Consider the following 13382-nt stretch of genomic DNA (forward strand, 5'->3'; position numbering starts at 1 on the left):
TTTGGCTGTCCTTTGCAATTACTCGTCTTGGAATGTCATATATGTGCAGTGCCTATTGATTTGGATCGATGTTTTGGTTTGATTTGATTTGCTTGAACTTGTGTTTTTTCTTTGAGGGTATGAGTGTTTTTAATCAACAGTTGTAGTGAATTATCCAGACACCTTGCCCTCTAGCAGGCAAGCTTCTGCATTTTTGAGTTATTGTTGGTCTTGTGAGTTTTGTAGATATTTCGCATAAGTAATGGTTGTTGGGGTTCGTATGGTCCTTCTCTGTTAGTTTCGTGTCGATTGTTGTTGGGGTTAATTGTGCAGTGCTGCTGCATTCATGGTTCCCTTGAACAATACGTTGCAAATTTCCCCAAATGGCAAAAGCCTTCATGATTGTTTTGAAGGGGGAAAATATCGTCTTTTCAAAATATATTTTACATATACAACAAACATACAATCTTCTTTCTTTTTTTTTTTTTCCTAAATTGAAAAAGGAAATATTATGAGACATTTATTTATGACTGATCGTACAAGAAACAACTAACAATTAGTATTAGTTCTTGAGTAGAAAAAGATTGAGTAGTCGTAAAATTTGTCTTTATTATATTTAGTTTATGCAAAATATAATAATTGTAAAGATTATGAAAATAGATTGCGTTTTTTAGTGAGCCGCTTTTACTAATGGTTTAGAAAAATGCGCAAATGTTTTTTTAATGTTGTCATCAAATAAGGGTCGCATTTAGCTAATTAAGAAGATATTCAATAACTATCTAATTAAATCAGCTCTTACATAAAATTTATAATGTCTGCGATCCCAAAAAATTGTCGTACGGAAAATATGTGCATTTTTCTTTCTTGTTGCTCTTCATTCATTATTTTTCATTACGAGCGGGGCAAATCAAATTTTCAGACAAGGACGATGTTTTTGTACTACAATGCGTCCGAAAGTAGTGGATCAACAATGACTTGCCATGTTACAAAAGGTCAAACATGCAAACAAATTCAACTAGAAAAGTTCAATGTAATAGTCCACATCATTCGGCAGCGAATGTTTCCTCTTGCAAAGCTTGTCCATCGGGGCATAGCTCTGGAGAGCTGAGGGAGGCAGCAACACAAATGAAACCAGCATATTGTCATTCTTTTTCTGCCTCGAAACAAGCATTTCATCAACCTTTGAAATTTTCCCAAACATTTTTTCGCACAATTACACAGATCTTCAGCATTTCGCTTGGAACTGTCACATTTCCTTTTTCCAATATATGTAACAATGCTACTCTTACTCATCCTCGAGTTTGAGTACTGATCAATGAGTGTAGCTTTCCTTGATCAACAAGTCTAGCTTTCGACTTTATCAGGTTTCTAGAATTAACAAAAGTTTTGTGATTTGGCAGGCCGGCCACTCGTGTAGAACAAGTAGCTATTTATTGCTTGTGTAGAACGTAATTGAGCATGCAGTAGAAGTGTTAGTAACAAGTACTTGATGATTGAAAGAGTGAGATCGAGAATACAAGGGGGTCTGAACCCAGGTGTTCTGGCTTACTTAGCTTATCCCCTCATTTGGTTATACAACTTATATGCTAATAAGACCATAGGTTAATATTTGTGCGGCCATATAAAACAAATCTATCCCGTTGAAGACTAAAATGCATTATTGGATAGTTGCAAATTAACTTATTAAAATGCTATTAATTGCGAAAGGTCAAAATTTGTTGCTTCATATTTTAGGTTTCTTCCCGGTTATATTAGTTATTGGTATAGTGTTTGTTCTCTTTCTAATATTGAAGTGGTCTCAAGTTACGAATGTCCCTCATTCTCATAATTTGTTGAAACATATTTAGTTAATTTGGATTGACGTTTTGATTTCATTTGGTTTGCTTGAACCGGTGGTGTTTGCTTTGAGGGTGTGCGTGTGTTTTTAATCGACAATTGTAGTTCATAATAGGGGTGGGTGTTGGTTGGTTGGGCCAAAATTGTAAATCGAAACCAACTAAACTGGGTCTAAAACCGATCAGATCGGTTAACCGACAGTGGTGGGCTGGTTTGGATTGGTTATTTGTTTGTGTAAGACGAAAATACATAACAAATTTCTCTCTCAAAAGCTACAAAATGTAGCACCAATGACCAATATGAGCGATTGCTCAAAGAAAAGCACAAATGAAGCAGCCCAAGGAGAGCACCAAAGCAGTAGTTGCTACCTTCTCCAAATGGTGCCCCCGTCCTTCTCCAAATGACTCTTAAACTAGTCAGGTTTTGTTTTCATATGGTGGAAAAACGGTAACTCGTAAATAACTAACAATTTTTATTACTACAAGTATTAATTATAATTAAAAAAATAAAATATATACGGGTCGGTTCTGTTAATCACACTCCAAAAATTTTAGGAGCCGATTGTCAAACCAATTAAAGTCAGTATGGTTCGTTTAACCACGGAGAACTAAACACCCAACAACAAAAATCAAACTAAACTAATCCGGCGTTGCGGTTCAATCTGTTTTTTTCTTTTCCTTTTTTTTAAAATAAATTTCCAGCCCTTGTTCACGTATACCTTGCCCTCGACCTTGAGCACGCAAGCTTCTGCATTTTCGAGTCATTGTTGGTCTTTTGAGTTTTGTGGATATTTCGCTTAGGTAATGGTTGTTGGTGTTCATACTGCCCTTCTCTCTCTTCTGTGTTGATTGTTAGTTTGGAGTCCGTTTCCAAAACCTAAAATGGTAGTGGTTAATTGTGGAACCCAGTTGCATATTGGACTGGATTCTTGGAGGCCCATATGATCTTGATATTGGGTTTTTGACATTGGGTAGGGCAGGCAAGGCCCATGGAACTTTGCTTGTTGCAAACATTGTATGTACTCTGTTACATTTTTCAGACTCAGAACTCAGTTCTGCAAGGCAGCTGGCATTCATGGTTCCCTTGAATAAGACGTTGCAAAATTTCTCCAAATGGCAAAAGCCTTCATAATTGTATTAAAAGTGAAATATATATTCTCATTTTATTTTCAAAATATAGTTTAAATATACAACAAAGATACAATCTTTTTTGTAAAACGAAAAGGATATGAGGCATTTATTTGTACTGGCAAGAAATAGTACTAGTTACTGAGTAGAAAGAGATTGAGCAGACCATTCAACGTTCAATTCTCGTCTTTATCATATTTAGTTTATGCAAAAGAAAATTATCCTAAAGAATATGAAAGGAGAGTGCGTTTTTGGGCGAGTCACTTATTTTGGTTTGTTGAAACACACCACTCATTTCAGGAATGAATTGGGAAAAAAAATAAAAAAAGGCAACCAAATGTTTAATTACCACACATGTGTCCTTATATTAGAAAGTAAAATTTATATCGATTAGTGTTTCCTATGTGTTCTAATAGTTTTTCCCGAATCATTTACTTGAAGACATGCCCTAATGAAGTCTTTTTACTAATGGTATAGAAAAATGCATAAAAAATAAAGAATTTTTTTATTTGTCATCAATAAGGGTCGTATTCAGCTGGTTATGAGGATATTCAGTAGCTATTTAATTAAACTAGCTCTCACATAAAACAGTGCTTAAAATATTAGTGATCAGAGACCACATCCGAAATCTCCCTTCTCAAAATTTGGTTCTCATGCTCCATTTTCAAACTTGAAAAAAAAAACTGAAACCAAAAAGACAAGAGGAGTGAGAAAATTCGCTTTAGCTTGTCTCTAATCACGCTAGTGGTCCTTTTCTTCCCTCCCCTTTATTCTCTCCCCGGACCTCTCTCTACCTCCCTGTCACTTCTTTCTTCCTCCATCTATAACACCACCATTCATTTCCGTTCATGTCCTCTCTCTCAAATTTCACACTCGTATTTGAAGATGTTTAATCATTTAATTTCAGTTTTTTTGCAAGTGCAAGCAGAGGAGGAAGGGATTTATTATAGCATATATATTAAAGATTATTTTAGAAATAATAGAGGGTGGAAAAATAACATTTTTTTTTCTTCATCTTTTTGAGGTGGGTGAGATTATTAGAGCAAGTCCACCGATGTATTTGGCCCGATGGATAGGCGACAAAAATGAGGCAATAGCCTCAGCAATCAGCTCCAGCTCATGCGGGCAATGGGGCTCGGGGGAGGCCCGATGGACAGGCCAGATACGAATCCACAGCCTGAGAGCCTGAGGCTCAAGTGATGAATGGCTGATGTCAGGGTGACGTCAGCCACAATATAAAATTAATAAAAAATGTAAAAATTAATTAAAAATGTAAAAATTAATAAAAATTTAAAAAAAGTAAAAAATTAATTTAAAAAATCAAAAAAATATTAAAAAATTTAAAAAATTTTGATTTAATTTTTCTATAAATATGTTATCATTATCTTCCAACTTACACCATAATTTTATATTTTCTCAAATACTTTGGATTGTAATTTCTTATTTAATGACATGTGGTACAACGAGATCGATTAAAAATCATATCCGAAATTACAAATAAAATTATTTTGTATTATTTTATAAAATAAAAAATAGTAATATTTTATTACCCATCGTCAGGGCTATTTAGTGTATAGGTGGAGATGCTAAAAACAGTTAGCGTTCATTGAAGGCTATTTAATAGTGACTTGCCTATGAGGCCTTTGCAACGGTGAAGTTGCTCTTATGTGGGTGAGAATCTTGGACGGCAGTCTCTCCAAGCTCTCCGCCGGGCAATACGACACTCTTATCCTCCCAAACATCTCTCAGTCTCTCTCTCTCTCTCACAGATCTGAATCGTGTGGTCTTCACTTTGAGGAGAGAGAGAAACTAGAAGTGAAGGGCGCGGGAGAAACAGAGGAATGGCGGGAAGCATGCTTTGAACTCTTTCGTTTTGGGGCGAGCCGACTGCATTGACTGGGCCAGACCCTTAGCAATTTTCTTATTTTATTTTATTACAAAGATCCTGAGGATCTGAGAGGTGAGGTGTCGGACACGAGGCCTCTCATTCACAACTAAAGAGAATATCATTAAATTGTAATATGTTTCCATTTGAACTGTGTGCTTGCAACTAGACACCATACGGCACACGCAGTGCTTCGTTGTGCTTTTGCTTGGATTGCCTTAGGGTAGAGAGGATGAATGTGTTTTTATTTTTAGAAGATAAAATCAGAGTAAAACGGTTTTTAGTAATCTTATTATGATTTAGGGTTAATTACGGTAGTGGTCCCTAAACTTGTACCTGCGTTCTACTTTAGTGTTTCAATTCAGTTTGCAAAGTATATAGCCCTTCCAATTGTGTCATGTGTCTTTAGTCATTCCATCTCCATTTGAGAGCTAAAATGATCAAAACAGACGAAAGTGGGATGAAATTACTCAAATGAGACCCGTAACGCAATTGGAGGACCATAGAATTTACAAACTGTATCGAAGGACCAATATGGAACACGGGCATGAGTTTCATGGACGATTGTCGTAACTAACCATAATTACACGTAGAATAAAAGTGAGCATAATTACATAACGAATACAGAATATACACCATTGGATGAAATGAATTTTCGTCCTTTACGTTTAACATCAATCACACAATTAGGAAAAACACTATCACTATATCAGTAAAAGGCTACCTATTCTCACAAGATAATCAGTATCTCCTGAATAACCTCGATAAACCGTGCCTACGACCTCTGGCTTTGATAGGCCTACCTGGTAGAGAGAATGTGAATGAAAGAGACATCAGAAAACAACTCAAGGGGCAGTATTCAAACATTGCGTTGAATAAGAGCAATTCCGTGAACATGCTTCCTCATGACGGGGTTAGCACAAGAATATGGAGTTTGGAAAGGCTACCTTTTAATCTCCCAGCACAGAACAAAGCTTCTTCTGCAATTGGTCTCCATTGTTCCGCACATGAGTAGTTGATTCCCAAACCGACGCTAAGTCCTCTCAGGAGAAGCACTGTCCGAAGTACTGGAAACAACTCCTCTGGAAAACCCTACAAGAGCCAGGGACAATAGGGGAAACAGCAAGTAAACAATAACTTGTAGATCAGGAAAAACAAGGCATTAGAATTAGAAAGAAAACAAATTAACGCCTTTGCTAGTTGATAACCAGAGTGATGAACTGATGTGAATTAAGTAGTCGATGAAAATTTGGTATCTAGGATACCTGAACTGCAATTTTTTTAATTGAAGATTTGTCAGAAAAAGGCTGCAGCATCGTCAAGCCGGGGGGTAATTTTGTGTCAAACATTGTCTGCGCCAACTTCAACATTTCATGCTGTTCATTTTCACATTTGCTCAAGGTTTCTATGCCAAGCTCACTGTAAAGAGGAATAAATTAGTACAATGTGCATACACAGTCAATCCGGAAAGCACCTTATTAAACTGAGATTGAAAAACGAAAGAAGGTCAATTTTCTACTTAGTCCCATGTTTCATATATGCAAGTTGAGCACAGAAATTCAACTACTTTCTTTATTGCGATTCTATCTCCTTGAGCCTCAAACTCACATGCACTTGCGTGCAGTTTGCAGCTCGTATATCAGCCTTAGTTTCTCTTGCCTTGTTGGCTACTTATGCCCATTTATAATAAGTATAACAACAACAGCAAAGTTATTAATTACCTGTAGCTCTCTGATGCTCTAATAGGGTCGCCGTCAGCAATGGCAAGAACAAGGTTAGCATAGCCAAGTCTTAACTCATCGGGTAGATCTTTCACTTGGCCATAGTCCAGTAAGGCAACCTAACTTGGAAGAATTGTACAAATTCTGAATCAGCTTACCGTTCCAATTAAAGGAAATGTTATCTATAATGTATGTTATTAACTAGAAAGACAAAAGTATGTAGCTTTCCTGGAGAAAAAGCATAAAATATGAAAGTTTTTCCTGCAAATTTAAGTTGGTCATTTACCTCCGAGCCTTTACAGATTAGAATATTTCCTGGATGAGGATCTGCATGGAAGAAACCAGTCTTCAAAATCATTTGTCCATATGCTAGTGTCAAGCTTTGAAGGATATTCCTGCATATTTAGAAAACAGATCAATGTCCTTCTCCATTCCTTATGAGAGAACAAACTATCTAATAAAAAGACAAATATGAATTTTTTTTCGAAAAGCTAGAACAGAGAACTTTCTCAGAATCTTCATATACGAAATCAGTTTGCAAAAGAGAAAGAAGGGGACAGTGAAGGTATTGAATTGACCAAAGGGGCCCTTCCTAATAAAATACATGAAAGTTTGAATATCTAATTTTGAAGAAATACGTAAAACAATTAATGAAAATAAATAAATAGCACTTTATTGACAATTAAATGCAATTTTATAGCAACACATGTAGATAAACAATTCAGCAAACCCTGGACGGATTAGATGCTTACTGCTTTGCGGCTGCTGCAATCTTACCACCAGGGTTTATGCCTCTTTTCGCAATTTCATCACCAAGGTTCAGGATTGGGGTTCCATCAATATATTCCATAACTAAGACTCTCCTAACCAAACAAAGAACACTTGATCAGATCATGAGACTTACAGCACCCACAAATAAATGGTGCAAGGATTTGACAAGGAAAAACCATCAAATGCATCATTATTGGTAGGGAAAGAAAATGGGGTGCAACATTACATACCTAGTGACCATATCACGTATAAGTCTTGGCACCAAAACAGGACTCCTTTTGTTATTCTCCTACAAAAAGCGTCTAATCTTTTCCATAGCATCAGCGTCCCTCGTGAAATCAAATTCGTATCCAATCTTAAAATGGAAACATCAAAGATAGTTATTCTCCAGATTTTGATGATTAAATTTCAGATATAATCTATCACGAGAATGATTCCACAATTTGTGTGTATTAGATACCTGTTTCTCCATTTCCTTAGTTACAAAGTATAGATCAAATTTCATATCTGTCTTTTGCATGTATAAAGCGAAGGCTTGGAGGTTATGGATATCAGTCATCATTAGGTCCTGAACTCCAGGATGTTGCACCTGTTATAGCCCAAAAGAAATCAGAATTTCACAGAACATAAAGTAGCCACAGAGTTTTCTAAGTTCCCTCACCTTGACAACAACATCAGTTTTATCACCTCTCAATCTTGCTCAGTGAACTTAGTTTGAGCATAAAACACGTATCAGGTGAAAATGTATATGCTTCCACAACCAATCTAATACCGTTTCCAGTATGGTTGCCTCCAATACAAAACCGCTAGCCCAAAAAGACATTAAATGCAAATAAAAAGATAACTATAAATTCCAAGAAGAACTCTGAAATTTGACAAATTGTTCCTTAATCGTAATATCTGACCAAGAATCTTAAGTATTAATGCTCTAGATGCAAATTACATACTTATAGAAGAACAATATCAACATCAAGTCGTGTCGGCTTTCAGAAAGTTTCTCTTAATTAAAAACTTGATACTGATACTAGCTAAGTATATTAACTTGCAATTTCAAATTACTACTGTAACTTCTACTGTGGCATTTTTAGCAAACGAGAAATTACTCATGAATAGAAATACCTGTGCAATTGAGGCAGAGCCAAGAGGATCCACATCGAATCTTTCAAACACTTCGCCAACATTTCGACCCAACTCTATCTCCAACATAAGTTGCACAGCATCAAATGGGGTTGCAGGAGCATGATCATACAATGTAACAAGCCTTTTCACCCATGCAGCTGGGGCCAAGTCTGGCTTCCCGACAATTTGGGCAACCTAATTGAAAACCCCATTCAAGAAGTAACTCAGTATTCAGCACAAAAATTACAAAAACAATAAACCACCAACGATGAATTCCAAGGTTCTTTAAAACCAATATGTTCACTGATAACTAGCAACTACCCTAATCTGGAAACTAATTGGAAATCAAATCGAAACGAACAACAAGTGTTTATACCATATTGGGCCTCACCAAGATCCACCAACCAAGGGAGAACTTTGACCCTTGATATTTACTGAGTGGTTTCTATTAGGCCACATTACCCTTACATTGTGTCCACATGTTGGAACCAACTTAAGAAGTTTAGAAGCCTACAAAAGGGACTGCCGTAGAGGCAGCCAGGGAGGCTTTCCTCACCTTCGTTTGCACTGTTCTTCTCTCCCAAATTCTCTGTAGAAAGGCTCTTATCTAATGCCTCTCCCTTATAATATGTCTATGTATTCTCAAATACACTACAAGTCCTCGTTGACAGTCTAAAATGCACTTCAACAAGAAGCAATTGATAAAGCATGACTCTTTCACGTTTCTAATCATACACAAAAATCCAGTTTTCAATACAAAACACATAATCCAAGTGATTTCCCAATTCCGCCTCCTAAAATTGGGAACTTTAACGAAAAGCTCCCGATACTGTTCATTTTAACGAAAAAACACATTTTTACACTAAAAAGTGAATCCTAGTACTATTCACTTTACTCTTTATTTTATGCTAAAACTCAAAGTTTTCAAGTCATTTTCATTAGTTTCCTAAAATTAAATCCAGTGGCACAAGGGCAAGGAATGAAGGAATCCATACGAAAAATTAAAACAGTAAATTCATCGAACACCTTGAGGAAGAAACCGCCAAGGTCCGAGCACATTGCATATATCTTCTCAGCTGCAAATTCATGCTGCCTCTCCTGCATTTCCTCTTGTTTCTTCGCATCCTTCACCAAACTCACTCTCAGCTGAAACGCCTATCAAAACCAAACAAAGAAAACACCATCAAAGTATGCAGAAATATCTATATATAGATATATATATATATATATATATATATAGAGAGAGAGAGAGAGAGAGAGAGAGAGAGAGAGAGAGAGAGAGAGAGAGGAGTGGGGGACCTTGTAGCCAGTGTAGATATCAACAGCTCGAACCCAGAACTGAAGGGTGCGTTTGGTACGTGGGACGGGACGGGACGGAACGGAACGAGGCGTTCCGTCCCGCGTTTGGTGCGCTAAAAATGGGTGGAACGGGTTGTTCCACGAGACAGATTTTGGGTGTTTTTGCGTTCCACCTCTCCCCCCTGGAACGGGTTTGTTCCACGTCTGTGGAACACAATGTTTTACCATTTTAAGATAAATATACCCCATGTCTTTTTCAAAAATTACACCTTCGTTCCGTCCCGTCCCGTCCCGTTCCGTCCCGTCCCGTCCCGTTCCGTTCCGTCCCGTCCCGTCCCGTTCCGTTCCGTCCCGTCCGCGTACCAAACGCACCCGAAAGGAACGCTGCCATGGCCTGAAATGGGTGGCGAGCTCCTGCTGAACAACTTTAAGATCAATGGGAGGCAGAGGAAGCATAGCTCTCTGAGCTTCTCTTATTCTTATCGCAATTGGGTTTCTATCAATTTTGCTTAAAATACCAAAATTCCAATCAAATGGGCAGATTAAACAGAGTAATTAGCGTACAATCGAGGCATTGTTTTATGGGTTCGACTCAAAAATCAGAAATTGGGGGAAGTCACGAATCCATATCTTTGAGATCAATGGAACGTTGCTTGTTGCAGACGGTGTCTGTGCTCTGTGCTTCTGCAGGGCAGCTGGCATGCAAAATTTCCTCAGATAGCAAAACCCTTCGTAATTGTATTGAAAGTAAAAAATATCTTTTCATTTAATTTTCAAAATATATAGTTTAAATATACAATAAAGATACATTTTTTTTTTTAAAAAAAAAACGAAAAGGATATGAGGCATTTATTGTACTGTCAATAAGTAGTACTAGTTACTAAGTAGAAAGAGATTGAGCAGGCGATTAAGATACTGCGTTTTTGGGTGAGTCGCTTATTTTGGTTTGATGAAACACACCACTCGTTTCATGAACAATTTGAAAAAAAAGGCAACCAAATGTTTAATTACCACACATGTGTCGTTAAATTAGAAAGTAAAATTCATATCGATTAGTGTTTCCTTTATGTTCTAATAGTTTTCCACGAAACATTTACTTGAAGACATGCCCTAATGAAGTCTTTTTACTAATGATGTAGAAAAATGGGTAAAAAAAAAAAAAATATATATATATATATATATATATTTCTTTTGACATCAATAAAGGTCGTATTCAACTGGTTAAGAAGATATTCAGTAGTTATTTAATTAAATTAGCTCTCACATAAAATAGTAAAATATTGGTATCGGTAGAAATATTGATATGCAAATTTATAGAAATATAGACAGATATCGATACCGATATCGGTTGATTTTAATGGAAATTATGAAAATTTAAAATAAAGCTTTAGGAATTGTCAAACATTAATTTCGACAAAATATAATAATTTCTCTAATATTTAACAAACATACATTTTGTTTTGTGGTTGCTCTTCATTCATTATTTTTCATTACAAGTACGGCAAAACAAAATTTCAGACAAGGACAACCTTTTTGTACTACAATGCGTCCAAAAGGAGTGGACCAATGGGGACTTGCCATGTTACAAACAGTCACACATGCAAACAAATTCAATTAGAAAAGTTCAATGTGCTAGTCCACGTGGCGATCAAGGGTGAAAAAGATACATTATTTGTGTTCCCACACCTGTCTGCAACAGCGAATGTTTCCTCTTGCAAAACTTGTCTATTGGCATATAGCTATGGAGAGCAGAGGGAGGCAGCAACACAAATGAAACCAGCATTTTTTCATACCTTTTCTGTCTCCAAACAAGTATTTCATCCAATCGTTTGAAATTTTTCCGGACTTGGGAGCAGCCTCTCCATAAATGGGGGTAAGGCTAGCCGACATTCACCTCTCCCAGACCCTGCGTAAAGCGGGAGTCTTGTACATTGGGTACGTTTGAAAATTTTCCGGAAAATTTTTCACACGAAGAGCTTAGAACTTCATTTGGGATTGTGATTGTCTGCATTGTAAGTTTTGTTCTCTTTCTTTTTTGGAATATGTTTTCATTTTTTTTTATGGTTGTACCTTCTCGCTATGTTTAAACAATACATCCTTTTTCTTCTTCTTCTTCCATAGCAAATGGCAATCCTGGTATTAGCCACATAACCCATCAACCTCAGCCGCTGAGAGATTTCATCGTACCGAGATGGGAATTGTCTCCCAAATTAAAGGAACTCATGAACTTCTCTATTGACCTCTAGGACGACGCTACAACCGGGAAGCTTCATCCCACCTTTTGCCATCATAGTCTGCAGCAAGTTACTCACTCCGTCCCAAAGCTTGGAATCGGCATAAATATTTGACAAAATGACGTAAGCGCCATGTATTTAAGAATTTTTTTTGCTCTTTTTCTCTGTGTAGTGCAATTTATTTTCAGAGTAAAGATTGCACCTCTTTTGTGGTTTGCAGTGTAAGGTGTTGAAGGTTTGTGGAAATCAGCTCGCAGCAGATTTGAAGAGTGGCTTTTTAAACGACGGATTTTCGTGGGTCGAAAATGAGCTCGAAAAGTGAGGACCACGTAGAAATAATACAAAACTTTTGCGTTGTTATATTGTGCTTTCTTCCCTTTTTAGTTTGCTACTTCTGCTTAACATATTACTGCATTTCTCTAGAGAAAACGCCTAACTGTGTTATCTCTTGCACTGAAGGATATAAATCTAAGAAGGGTACCATAGTTTCAACCATGCTATTGAAGCGTGGCTTTATATTGGGATCGGATGCAAGGATCCTCGATCTTGAAGACGATAGAAGTAATAATCTCTTTCTTTATCTATTATTTTCGATCAATCCATTATTATTATTTTTTTTCAGTTTATTTATATGTGCATTTTGTATATTTTTTTTCCAGTTATGTCCGATCAACTTAAAATTCGAACAATTAGAGAGAACCCACTGATTCTTGGTTTGATGTGCGGTGATTTTGAAGTAACGGAGAATTTAGTTGAGTATTTAAGGTCTAAGGCAACAAATAATGAATCAATTAAAGAACTCGTTAAGTACGGAACTTCCTTTGTAGACGAACATCGTGGTAGGGTTGCATTTACAACATATATGTGCTACATAGAAGATGGAGTTCCGAGCGGCCACGTTTTTTATTTTGTCCCTGTTTTTGACCATAAAAAAGAATGCAAAGAAGATTACACTTGTAAATGTCTAGTAGTTGGAATTAGAAGCGGTGCTCAGAAGTTGGAGCATGGTGCTGTTTACAATGATGGATCTGGTGCAAGTGATGCGCATGATACTTTGTTTATGCCGTTTTCTGATGGAGAGGAGAAAAAACAAGTCGGTAATGCGGACGATTACCAAATTGTGAACATTAAGAGAAAATTGAATATGGATTTGAGACAAGCAAGAAAGATCACTTGTTTTGCTATGCTTAAGGCTTGTTTGAAGGATAATAATTGTGGCGCGCCGTTTAGAGGTAACTGAGTTATAATAAAATTGTATTTTTTGTTTTATTGTAGATATATTATATCCCAAATTCGTTGATTGTTATTGTTTTTATTATTTCCAGTGTGCAGTGTTAGCATAGAGGGAAAAGTTGAGCGTGAGGGCCCCTATGGTTTTATTAAAACCTATCTCGACTTTTATGAAGGTTTG

The 13382-nt window shown here is 36.7% G+C and overlaps 1 pseudogene; it reads right to left on the bottom strand.

Annotated features, from left to right (window-relative positions):
- Nucleotides 1–5422: 5422 nt before the first annotated feature.
- On the bottom strand, nt 5423–10260 carry LOC126627253 (uncharacterized; annotated as a pseudogene).
- Nucleotides 10261–13382: the final 3122 nt, after the last annotated feature.

Source organism: Malus sylvestris, chromosome 6 (assembly GCF_916048215.2).
Source record: "Malus sylvestris chromosome 6, drMalSylv7.2, whole genome shotgun sequence".
Classification (NCBI taxonomy): domain Eukaryota; kingdom Viridiplantae; phylum Streptophyta; class Magnoliopsida; order Rosales; family Rosaceae; genus Malus; species Malus sylvestris.